Source organism: Moschus berezovskii, chromosome 15, assembly GCF_049115385.1.
Source record: "Moschus berezovskii isolate FMDL1 chromosome 15, NW_MosBer_1.0, whole genome shotgun sequence".
Lineage (NCBI taxonomy): Eukaryota > Metazoa > Chordata > Mammalia > Artiodactyla > Moschidae > Moschus > Moschus berezovskii.
The window spans coordinates 86010672-86023841 of record NC_142474.1 but is presented as its reverse complement, the minus strand read 5'-3'; the positions used below and the strand labels follow the sequence as shown (position 1 = coordinate 86023841).

General features: G+C 45.1%; 1 pseudogene; it reads right to left on the bottom strand.

Annotated features, from left to right (window-relative positions):
* The window catches only part of LOC148775505 (ankyrin repeat domain-containing protein 26-like), a 180123-nt pseudogene that overhangs the window by 141768 nt on the left and 25185 nt on the right, over positions 1-13170 (bottom strand).

Below are 13170 nucleotides of genomic sequence, written 5' to 3'. Positions count from 1 at the left end.
GAAAGTTAGGAGGAAATGGGATGCTGTTTTTCCTTCTATGGAACTCCTGTGTTGTAGAAAGAGGTTTCTTGAGATTGCCCTTTTTTAAGCGTAGTAACTTCCAGAGATTTGTTTGTGTTCCGTTTTTCCAAAAAGATGTTTAACGGCTGATTTGTCCGGGGAGTGGAAGTTTGGTGTGGATGATTCAAAAAACACAGGGTTCTGTGTAGCTCACGTGTTGGGTCATTCAGCGGCAGCTTCGAAGTACCTCGAAGGCAGATTGTCTCATAACATTGCCCAGCATGAATTTCGTCCAGCAGCTGGACAAAACATCACACATTGCTGTTTCAGGAACCAAGGATCCCTGCCTTCAGAGGTGCCCTCTGAGTGCATCTGTCCCAGATAGGAAGAAAAGTGTGCGCAGAGTTCTTTTCTCTAGGAAGTTCAAGGTAGCCTCGAAAGGTCATCTGGAGCCTGGACCACGTCTTGCTTTCCTGACAGGAACACTGAGAAGCTGCTTAGTGTTCCTGTTTCTTAAATGTGTCCAGATGTAAGATATTCATTCAGTGCTTTCAGTTAATGAAGTTTTTTAGGGGTTGCCCTCAGTCGTTGCTGCGTGTAGGCCTTCTCCAGCTGCAGCAAGTGGGGGCTGTTCTCCGCTCCTCACTGCAGGGACTTCCCTTTGGCAGAGGCCAGGCTCGAGGGTGTAGGCTCATTAGTCGTGGTGGTTGGGCTTATCGCTCCGCAGCCTGAGGGGTCTGCCCAGACCAGGGATCGAACCCCATGTCCATTCCATTGGCAGGCGGATTCTTAACCACTAGACCACCAGGGAGGTACACATGTTCACTTTAAACACAGTGCCTGGGAATTCCCTAGTGGTCCAGTAATTAGGAATCTGGGCTTTCACTGCCAGGGGCCCGGGTTCAATCACTGGTTTGGAAATTAAGATCCCACAAACTGCAAAAAGAAACAGAAACAAAAAAGCAGTGCCCATAATTGTGTTGGTCATCTTACCTTTGAAGGAAGAGTATTTTTCCCCCCACAGAACTCAATAAAACTGGTCTCATTTTGAATGAGAAAAAAAAAATCTATCCTGGAAAGATTCCTGAGTTGGTTCTTCAGTTCAGTTGCTTAGTCGTGTCTGACTCTTTGCGACCCCATGAATCACAAGATGCCAGGCTTCCCTGTCCATCACCAACTCCCAGAGTTCACTCAAACTCATGTCCATTGAGTTGGTGATGCCATCCACCATCTCGTCCTCTGTCGTTCCCTTCTCCTCCTGCCCCCAATCCCTCCCAACAGCAGGGTCTTTTCCAGTGAGTCAGCTCTTCGCATGAGGTGGCCAAAGTATTGGAGTTTCAGCTTTAGCATCAGTCCTTCCAGTGAACACCCAGGACTGATGAATGGACTGGTTGGTTCTTGGGCAGAAACAAATGAAGAAGAACTTAAAACCCCTCCATGCTGGCCCCTGGGGAGCTTCTCTGTGAATCTGACTCCTGTTACTTCCCCCAGAACCCGTGTGGCCGGTGCTGTCAGCAGAGCTTCTTCTGCAGCGAGGAAGAGTCTGCCTCACACACCCACCTCACCCAGCTCGGTCACTGTCCCCTCTACTGAGTTTTCTCTATAGACCTAAGACTCAGGTGTGGGAAATTCCCTCGTGGTCCAGTGGTTAAGACTCCGTGCTTCCACTGCAGGGGGAACTTGTTGCATCCCTGGCTGGTGAACTAAGATGCCACATGCCATTCGTGGTGTGGCCAGAAAAAAAATCGGGTGTGATTTTGATCATTCATGTCCTAGCCCCTCTTGATATCACCTGGAATTGTATTTGAGGGCTAGTGAGCAAAAGGCACATTTGTGAAAATCAACACTGGTTAAAACAGCTTAAACAGGATATCTGGTTTCCTTGATGTTTTTTATCCTGGCCCTTGCTCCTTCTGTGAGCTGTGATGGGAGAGGACACAGAGACACAGTCAAATGGTATCAGATAAAACAGCAGCACACTCAGCCATCAGATTCCCTCCTGGTTTTCTTTGTTGGTTTGTTTGTTTGTTTTGGTAACGCTACACAGCTTGTGGGATCTTAGTTCCCCAGCCAGGGATTGAACCTGGGCTCTTGGCTGTGAGAGTGCAGAGTCCAAACCACTGAACCACCACACAATTCTCAAATCCCCTCCTGTTTGATGGCTCAGAAGAAAGCTGGTAAGTATTATCAAAGACACAAAAGAAATCTGAAATTGGATCAAATAAAATGGCCATTTCATTCTGCTCCCATATAGTCAACAAGTTGTTTTTTTTTTTTTTTTAATATTTATTTATTTAGCTGGACCAGTCTTCCCTGCGATGTGTGGCATCTTTAGTTGTGGCGTTCGAACTCTTAGCCGCGGCACGTGGGATCTAATTCCCTGACCAGCAGTGGAGCTGGGTCCCCTGCATTGGGAGCTTAGAGTCTTAGCCACTGGGCTACCAGGGAAGTCCCTCAATAAGTATTTTTGAGCACTTATTTTGTGCTAGGCAACATCTAGAAGCTTGGGATGTAAAATGAAAGCAGTACAGTATCTCTGTGAAATGAAAGCTATGCAAGAATATTCTTTCTAGGATGATCCACATGGCAAAAGTCTGGACACAGCCTTTTCAATATAAGATTAGTTAAGGTCCATATAGTCAAAGCAGTGGTTTTTCCAGCAGACATATATGGATGTGAGAGTTGGATCATAAAGAAGGCTGAGTGCCAAAGAATTGATGCTTTTGAATTGTGCTGGAGAAGATTTTTGAGTCAAAAGGAGATCAAACCAGTCAATCGTAAAGGAAATCAACCTTGAGTATTCATTGGAAGGACTGATGCTGAAGCTGAAGCTCCAATACTCTGGCCACTGATGGGAAGAGCCAACTCATTGGAAAAGGCTCCGATGCTGGGTAAGGGTGGGGAGGAGAAGCAGATAACAGAGAATGAGATGGTCAGATGTCATCACCGACATGACATGAACTAGGGCAAACTCTGGGAGATGGTGAGGGACAGGGGAAGCCTGGTGTGTTGCAGTCCATGGGGTCGCAAAAAGTTGGATATGACTTGTGACTGAACAACAATAAATTAATAGATCCACCTGATTGAAATTGATGCATCACTCTAAAAAAGAGAGAAGAGGCTTCAGACATTGTCCTATGAGCAGTTTAGCAAATGCACGCCCATCTTCCAATGAGGGCTAGTAGAATGGTAAGCCCATACAGCACAAGGAAGAGTAGCCCCCACTGGCCACAAATAGAGAAAGCGTGCATGCAGCAATGAAGACCCAGCACAGCCAAAAATAAAGAAGTAGGTTTTTTTTTTTTTTTTAAAGAAGAAAGGTGAGAGAATGTCTCCTTGAGAAGGTGATCTGCTCAGTTTTGAAAGGACATGGAGGCCAACATATCCAATAGACATTTGTTGGGTATTTACAATGTGTCAGCCATGAGACCACGTGCTAGCTGGGAGCCAGAAGGTAAACACACATGTTAGTAGTTCACCTCCAAGCCTGACGCATGTGTTACCCAGGCAGAGGTGTTCCACAGGCCGCAGCTGCGTTCAGTGCTCAGAGGCTGCACTAGAAACGTGCTCATTCACGTCCTGTGCCAGTTGTGGGAAGCACGGTTGGACCTACAGCCCCAGGCCTGCTTTCCTGGCACATACCGGTGACATTTTCACCTACAAGGATCTCTTGCGCTGATTTCTTTCTGTGTGCCGCTCAGTGAACATCCATTCCAAGCATACCTGGGCCCCCAGCATCCTGCGTCCCTCCTCAGGTGTCCCTGTGGTCCCTCTGGCTCCAACAGTTACCACTATCTTGATGAGAACAGCATAGGTTTGTTTGCCTGTTTCTGCACTTCATGCAGGTGGATATATACAGCACATGCTCAGTGCATACTCTGGTTCTTTCACTCAGAACTGTGTCTGCAGTCTGCATTCAGATAGTGTAGGTCAGTGTCAATCTTTTGTCTCTGTCAGTGTTTCCTTTCCCCTGTTGTCATCTTTCATTTTCTGACTGAATCACAGTTTCTTTACCCGTTTTCTTTACGTACATCTGGGTCATTTCCAATATTCTTTTAATATGTCATGTCTTTGCTGAAAAAAGAATCAAAGTGAAATTAAAACATTTCAGACATCAGACTAAAAGAGCTTCAGTTCAGTTCAGTTCAGTCACTCAGTCGTGTCTGACTCTTTGCGAGCCCATGAATCACAGCACGCCAGGCCTCCCTGTCCATCACCAACTCCCGGAGTTCACTCAAACTCGTGTCCATCGAGTCGGTGATGCCATCCAGCCATCTCACTCTCTCTCGTCCCCTTCTCCTCCTGCCCGCAGTCCTTCCCAGCATCAGACTCTTTTCCAGTGAGTCAACTCATCGCATGAGGTGGCCAAAGTATTGGAGTTTCAGTTTTAGCATCAGTCCTTCCAATGAACACCCAGGATCAATCTCCTTTAGAATGGACTGGTTGGATCTCCTTGCAGTCCAAGGGACTCTCAAGAGTATTCTCCAGCACCACAGTTCAAAAGCATCAATTCTTCTGCTCTCAGCTTTCTTCACAGTCCAACTCTCACATCCATACATGACCCCAGGAAAAACCATAGCCTTAACTAGACGGACCTTTGTCAGCAAAGTAATGTCTCTGCGTTTTAATATGCTATCTAGGTTGGTCATAACTTTCCTTCCAAGGAGTAAGCGTCCTTTAATTTCTGGGCTGCACTCAGCATCTGCAGTGATTTTGGAGCCCCCCAAAATAAAGTCTGACACTTTTTCCACACCTTCCCCATCTATTTCCCATGAAGTAATGGGACCAAATGCCATGATCTTTGTCTTCTGAATGTTCAGCTTCAAGGCAATCTTTTCACTCTCCTCTTTCACTTTCTTCAAGAGGCTTTTGAGTTCCTTTTCACTTTCTGCCATAAGGGTGGTGTCATCTGCATATCTGAGACTATTGATATTTCTCCCGGCAATCTTGATTCCAGCTTGTGCTTCTTCCAGCCCAGCGTTCCTCATGATGTACTCTGCATGTAAGTTAAATAAGCAGGGTGACAATATACAGCATTGACATACTCAAGAGCTTAGCACCAGCATACTTAAGAAAAATGTAAGTCTCAAAGATCTATCTCAAATAGATGGAAAATTATCCCAGGCAGAAGATTAGAAATGAAGGAAGAAATGAAAAACGAAGTGGCAAATATTTGAATAATTCTAAATGAACATTGGCTATATAAATGATAACAAAGGCACAAAGTATCAGACAGGCTTTGTGTTGTGCTTGAAGAGGGTAAAACTGGTTGTTATGAAACTTTTAAGGTTCATAAGAAAGCTGGTCTCTAGAGTAAAAAGCATTACTGAACTGAAGAGGGTCAGCATTGTATAGTGACAAAAGATTCAATTTACCAAGAGGATATAAATCTATATTCTGTGACCCAGCAATCCTATTCTCAGGAACGTATACTCCAGAGAAACTCTTAGGACATATGTGAGACTGTTCATAGCTTTTTTTCCCCCCCAATGTAGGGGCGGGGGATTTAATCAGGAAAGGAACCTGGGTGGAGGACTAGCCTAGGTGCTGGCATGTTCTTTCTTGGTAGGTAGTGAAGGCATGGATATTTCTTTATGTGTTAAGGTTTGTGGTCATCAGACACCTCCTTTCTGCACTGTTTTCTACTATGTTGTCTAACTTCATTTATGGAGTTGTTAATAGTGTTTTGTTGTGAAGGGCTTATGATTCACTCTTCATTGCCTTACTATATCTTCAGTGTTTTAAAACCTTAAGTAAATATTTGAAAAAATAAATGTCCTCAGTGCTGAAGGCAACATAAGGTCTTCCATCTAAGAAAACCCCAAAGGACAGTGTGTTACGTATGTGGCCTGTAGAAAGCAGTGTTGACCGCTTTTCTAAAATTCACAGGTTAACTTCAAGGAATTTAAGGACGGTTTTGTGGCTGTGTTGTCATCACAGGCTGGTCTTGCCTCCTCACATGAAGATAGCGGGTCTTTGGAGTCAGGTAAGAGGCCTTTCTGGTCTTCTTTTTGTCTCTTTCCGTGATTCTGTGACTTCTGGAGTATGGTGTTGTCCCTGAACAATGCAGCAATTCTGTGTTCCCCAGCTGCATGGCCTGGGACCAGCACCTGGGTTTCCCTTCTCTGGCCTCCTTATTTGTTCAGTGGCTCTGGGGAAACTCTTGTATTCTCCTCTGCGGTGCACAGAATCCTCTGAATACCCTGCACTTCTGGTCACTAGATCTGTCTAGTTTCCCCCGCACCAGGCCAGTTTGCAGCACCAGCTGGGTGCCCTGCAGTTCAACTCCATTCTGACACTGTCTGCCTGGACACAGCTGCAGACCCCACAGGCTAAGACCGCACTGCCTTCAGACAACAATCTCAAGTCCAGCTTCTTGTCCTTGTGCTTCTGTCCCACTGGCTAAAGATCGGAGGTGCCCACGGCCTCCTCAGGTTCAGTTAATTTGCTAGAGCAGCTCAGGGAAACCCATTACTGGATCAGCGGTTTATTCCAAAAGGATGTGACTCAGGGTGAGCGATGCATTGGCTTGTGGCAAGAGGCTCAGAGTCCCCACGCCCTCTTCAGGCCTCAGTCTTCCCCAGTCTCCCCGTGTTCACCAACCCAGAAGCTCTCTGAATGCCGTCCTTTTGGGGTTTATGGAGGCTTCATTGCACAATCATGACTGATCCAGTGATGGGGCATCAGTGATTGAACTCAGCATCCAGCCTCTGACCTCCCTAGAGGTTAGGGGTAGGGCTGAAAGTTCCAAGGTCTAATCACATCCTTGGTTTCCCGGGCAACCATCCCATCTCACGGTGTGGTTCTCAAAGTCACCTTATCAGCATAAACTTGGGTGTGGTTGCTCTCATCACTTAGGAAATTCCAGGGTTTTAGAACCTGTGTAAGGGATGGGAGGAAGACCAAATTCACATTTATTATAAGGCACAATCTCACAAATGTCAAGTCATATCTAGTGCTGTCCTTCCAGGGAAGGGTGTAGACAAGATAAAGTGGGTGTGGAGAGGTGGAAGAATTTGATCTTCCAAAGCGCAGTGCAGGTGTCAGGTGCGGGCCAGGCTGGGAGGCTGGTGGAGCAAGCAGGATGCACCAGCTGAGGCAGCCCTCTGCCTGTCTTCTTTCTCAGGCAATAGTGCTCTGTGCTCCTCGGACTTGTTAGAATCCTGGTTTCCAGTGGGGCCAGTGGAACAAAGGTACTATTTCAAAGCAAGCGAAGAGGGGCTTTGAAACTGGTCAGGAGGTGGAGGGAGAATTGTGGAGGGAGACCCACTTGGAGGTATGGACTGTGGGTCCTGTGGAAGGTGATAGCGGACGTGCTCCTTAGAAAATGGGCCAACTCCCGGGCTGGCAGCGCCTTCCGTGCTCTGGCCGGGTGACCGTTCGGGGCTGCATCTGAGTAGTGCTAGGCGGGAGAGTGCAGTGGCCAGCGGGTCCCTCCCTCCCCCACGGGCCAGGGGTTCGAGGGGTGTGCCCCACACAGGCCCCTGGTCTGCTCCCACAAACCGGGTGGTGCCTTGGTCAGGAGCAGGTGCGTGACTGGGGCAGTGGGTGCCATTGGGAGGTTTGGGGGTTATGTACCTTTCATGTAGATTCCAGTGAGCCCCGCCCCCCCCACAGCGGCCCCTGCCCCCGAAATCCTGTGGCTGATTCTAGCCATTAGTCAGGTGAGATTTTCTAATCTGGAGCTAGGCCCTTGTGGAAGTCCTTGCGGCCTCCCCTGGGGGTGAAATTGGTTGGAGAAGCGAAAAGCAAAGGAGAAAAAGAAAGATATAAGCATCTGAATGCAGAGTTCCAAAGAATAGCAAGGAGAGATAAGAAAGCCTTCCTCAGTGATCAATGCAAAGAAATAGAGGAAAAAAACAGAATAGGAAAAACAAGAGATCTCTTCAAGAAAATTAGAGATTCCAAGGGAATATTTCATGTAAAGATGGGATCGATAAAGGATAGAAATAGAAGGGACCTAAAAGAAGCAGAAGATATTAAGAAAAGGTGGCAAGAATACACAGAAGAACTGTACAAAAAAGATCTTCATGACCAAGATAATCACGATAACATGATCACTGACCTAGTGCCAGACATCTTGGAATGTGAAGTCAAGTGGGCCTTAGAAAGCATCACTACGAACAAAGCTAGTGGTGGTGATAGAATTCCAGTTGAGCTATTTCAAATTTTGAAAGATGATGCTGTGAAAGTGCTGCACTCAAAATGCCAGTAAATTTGGAAAACTCAGCAGTGGCCACAGGACTGGAAAAGGTCAGTCTTCATTCCAATCCCAAAGAAAGGCAATGCCAAAGAATGCTCAAACTACCGCACAATTGCACTCATCTCCCACACTAGTAAAGACATGCTCAAAATTCTCCAAGCCAGGCTTCAGCAATATGTGATCCGTGAACTCCCAGATGTTCAAGCAGGTTTTAGAAAAGGCAGAGGCACCAGAGATCAAATTGCCGACATTCGCTGGATCATGGAGAAAGAAAGAGAGTTCCAGGAAACCATCTATTTCCGCTTCATTGACTATGCCAAAGCCTTTGACTGTGTGGATCACAATAAACTGTGGAAGATTCTGAAAGAGATGGGAATCCCAGACGACCTGACCTGCCTCTTGAGAAACCTGTGCAGGTCAGGAAGCAACAGTCAGAACTGTACATGGAACAACCGACTGGTTCCAAATAGGAAAAGGAGTGCGTCAAGGCTGTATATTGTCACCTTGCTTATTTAACATATATGCAGAGTACATCATGAGGAACGCTGGGCTGGAAGAAGCACAAGCTGGAATCAAGATTGCTGGGAGAAATATCAATAACCTCAGATATGCAGATGACACTACCCTTATGGCAGAAAGTGAAGAGGAACTGAAAAGCCTGTTGATGAAAGTGAAAGAGGAGAGTGAAATTGTTGGCTTGAAGCTCAACATTCAGAAAACAAAGATCATGGCATCTGGTCCCATCATTTCATGGGAAATAGATGGAAAAACAGTGGAGACAGTGTCAGACTTTATTTTTTTGGGCTCCAAAATCACTGCAGATGCTGATTGCAGCCATGAAATTAAAAGACGCTTGCTCCTTGGAAGGAAAGTTATGACCAACCTTGATAGTATATTAAAAAGCAGAGACATTACTTTGCCAACCAAGGTCCGTCTAGTCAAGGCTATTGTTTTTCCCGTGGTCATGTATGGATGTGAGAGTTGGACTGTGAAGAAAGCTGATCGCCGAAGAATCGATGCTTTTGAACTGTGGTGCTGTAGAAGACTCTTGAGAGTTCCTTATACTGCAAGGAGATCCAACCAGTCCATTCTAAAGGAGATCAATCCTGGGTGTTCATTGGAAGGACTGATGCTAAAGCTGAAACTGCAATACTTTGGCCACCTCATGCGACGAGTTGACTCACTGGAAAAGATTCTGATGCTAGGAAAGGTTGGGGGCGGGAGGAGAAGGGGACGACAGAGAATGAGATGGCTGGATGACATCACCGACTCTGTGGACATGAGTTTGAGTGTACTCCGGGAGTTGGTGATGGACAGGGAGGCCTGGCGTGCTGTGATTCATGGTGTCGCGGAGAGTCAAACATGACTGAGCGAATGAACTGAACTGAAAGCAACTGTTATTATAACCCCACGTATTTATCACTATTCCCCATGCTTTTGCGTCTCTTTAAATGTTTCTTCCAGATTAACCTGACAATCCACACACAGTAACACTTTCCAGTGTCAAGCACTATCTTGCAAGCTACAAGTGATAAAAAACCAATTTTCAACCTGTTTCTCTCCGACCCTCTCTAGCAGTTTTACACGTGCACATGTCCATACATTTGGTTGGGAGACGTGGACTGACAGAAACACACTGCAGACTATTGTGTATGAAATAGATAACTAATGAAGACCTACTGTATAGCACAGGGAATACTACTCAAAATTCTGCAATGGCCCATATGGGAAAGAATCTAAAACAGAGGCCACACACACACACACACAAATATACATACACACACACACAATAAAAAAGAGGCAATACACACACCCATACACACACACAGAGATATAAAACAAAGATACATTTGGCCATGGACTGACCTGAAATAGTGTTTCAATTTTCAAATAAATATAACTTCAATGGATTCCATATGATCTCTAAGCCTTGGTTTCTGTACTACGCTGACTTCATTAGGTGAACCTTGCAAATGAACAAAAGTATACTATGTGCTAGTATTTAGCACAGAAGTATTTTACTTAATATAGGTTAAAAGTAAGAAAAGAGTTTCGATGGGGAAATGCAAAGGTGAGAAGTCACAGCATCTCCCGTTTTCATGTTCTTACATTACTCAGGGCTTACATTTCAAAATAATAATAGAAGACAGTACCTCAGAATCCCAAGGTGATTCTATATCTTTCTCGCCTCCCAGTCCTACGGCTGACATCATGTCTGTAAAATGCAGTCACAGATACATTAATGACAACAGTCAATACTACGAATTTTAAAGACACGTATAAGTCTATCTCTATCCACAAATATTCCCATAAAATAAAGCAGTGGAAAAGAATTTCAGAGGGTTGAAGCATTTTCAGGAAGAAAAACTTGGTGGTAGGTGGGACACTTCTGAAGAAAGAGAGCAATAGGAATGTACTTAAAATGAAATGGATATCGCATTTGGATCTATACCCTTTACATGTCTTTATATTTGTTTTTAAGTATAGAAAACATTCACAGGCATTCACTGACTTACCACTTCTATTATTTTTGTGTGCTCTATCAACAGAAGTCAAATGGTCATGATTTGCTTGCTCTTGGGGAGCCCTTTCAATAATATCAGCATCACTTTCTTTTTCAACAAGTTTTGGCTTTGTGGCTCCTTCCTATAAAAACAAGACAACATAAAACAAAAACCCAGCTTCAGAAAACATATTCATTCGGTCCTTCACGCTGTCAGTGAGACGACAAACAATCACTGTGTCTACGACGTCCTGTCGGGTGTCCTGGGAGAAGTTAGAATTGTAAAGAAAAGAAGGATTCTGCTCTGTGTCTAGGCGAGGCAGAGACATATGGAAACAAAAAGAGGAGAAGAGTATCCTCCGAAAGCTCTGCAGCTGAAGCGGACAGAGCACAGGAAGGGCACCAAGGAGAGAGGAGGCAGGTGTACCTGCGAGCTCAAGGACTGCTGTGACAAAGGACTGTGTCTCAGAAGATGGAGAGTGTAGAGCCGGGGGGGTGAGGGGATTCTAGAAGGGCGGCCCGAGCCAACAGATGAGGTGCGCAACAACGTTAACAAGTCACGTGGAAAACCAGATCACAGGTACTGGGAACTGAATAGAGACAAAACTGGAGGACCAGGTTCAAACAGGAAAAAGCAAGTGTCATCTTCTTCCTTCCGGTGACAGGGATCTACTAAACAAGGCATCACATCATCACAAACATATTTTATTTTCGGTGGTGCCACGCTTTTATTCAAATGACGGGAAAGACTCCACTGCACTAGGAAGTAGCAAGTTCAGTTTAGTTCAGTCATTCAGTTGTGTCCGATTCTCTGTGACCCCATGGACTGCAGCACGCCAGGCCTCCCTGACCATCGCCAACTCCCAAAGTTTACTCAAACTCAGGTCTGTTGAGTCGGTGATGCCATCCAACCATCTCATCCTCTGTCGTCCCCTTCTCTTCCTGCCTTCAATCTTTCCCAGCATCAGGGTCTTTCCGAATGAGTCAGCTCTTCGCATCAGGTGGCCAAAGTTTCAGCTTCAGCCTCAGTCCTTCCAATGAATATTCGGGACTGATTTCCTTTCGGATGGACTGGTTGGGTCTCCTTGCAGTTCACGGGACTCTCAAGAGTCTTCTCCAACACCACACTTCAAAAGCATCAATTCTTTGGCGCTCAGCTGTCTTTATAGTCCAACTCTCATATCCATACATGACTACTGGAAAAATCATAGCTTTGGCTAGATGGACTTTTGTTGGCCAAGTAATGTCTCTGCTTTTTAATGTGCTGTCTAGATTGGTCGTAACTTTTCTTCCAGGGAGCAAGTGTCTTTTAATTTCATGGCTGCAGTCACCATCTGCAGTGATTTTGGAGCCCAAGAAAATATAGCTTGTCATTGTTTCCTCTGTTTCCCCATCTATTTCCCATGAAGTGTTGGGACCGGGTGCCATGATGTTAGTTTTCTGAATGTCGAGTTTTAAGCCAGCTTTTTGACTCTCCATTTTCACTTTCATCAAGACGATCTTCAGTTCCTCTTTGCCTTCTGCCATAAGGGTGGTGTCATCTGCATATCTGAAGTTATTCATATTTCTCCTGGCAATCTTAATTCCAGCTTGTGTTTCATCCAGCCCAGAATTTCTCATGATATACTACTCTGAGTATAAGTTAAATAAGCAGGGTGACAATAAACAGCCTTGATGTACCCCTTTCCCGATTTGGATATTTGGCCTTGGAGTACAGAATGAAGCAGGGCAAAGGCTCATAGAGTTCTGCCAAGAGATCGCACTGGTCATAGCAAACACCCTCTTCCAAGAACAGAAGAGAAGATTCTACACATGGACATCACCAGATGGTCAGTACCGAAGTCAGGTTGATTATATTCTTTGCAGCCAAAGATGGAGAAGTTCTACACAGTCAGCAAAAACAAGACCGGGAGCTGACTGTGGCTCAGACCATGAACTCCTTAGAGCCAAATTCAGACTGAGATTGAAGGAAGTACAAAATATGACCGTATTTTACAAGAGAGCATTAAAAATACAATTAAAAAAAACCTATAAGCAATGCTCCAGAGTGGACAGTAAGCACACTAGACCCTGTACATCACCCAAAGTGTCCATGAAACTGGAATTAAAAGGCAAATTTGGCTTTAAAAACAGCCAAATAAAAATGGTAACAGTCATTCTAAAATAAACTGCAGAGCCAGGAGGAATGAAAAGATTGACAAGTATATTTTACAAAGGTTACTCTGGCAGCAACGTAAAAAAGAACTTCAGGGTAGCAAAACTAGAAAGGAATATTTAAAGATTATAGGGGAGACAGTGAGTTATGCCAATAAGATATGACAAATGATAAGCAGGCAGAAAATACTGAACTTCCTGAGTGACTGGAGGTGGTATTTTCAAGGAAGTTTGCAGTCCAGGATTTTTCCTGCTGTGATGCTGTCTACTAGGATGGGGAGGACAGATGAAGGGATAGCTTACAAAGAGT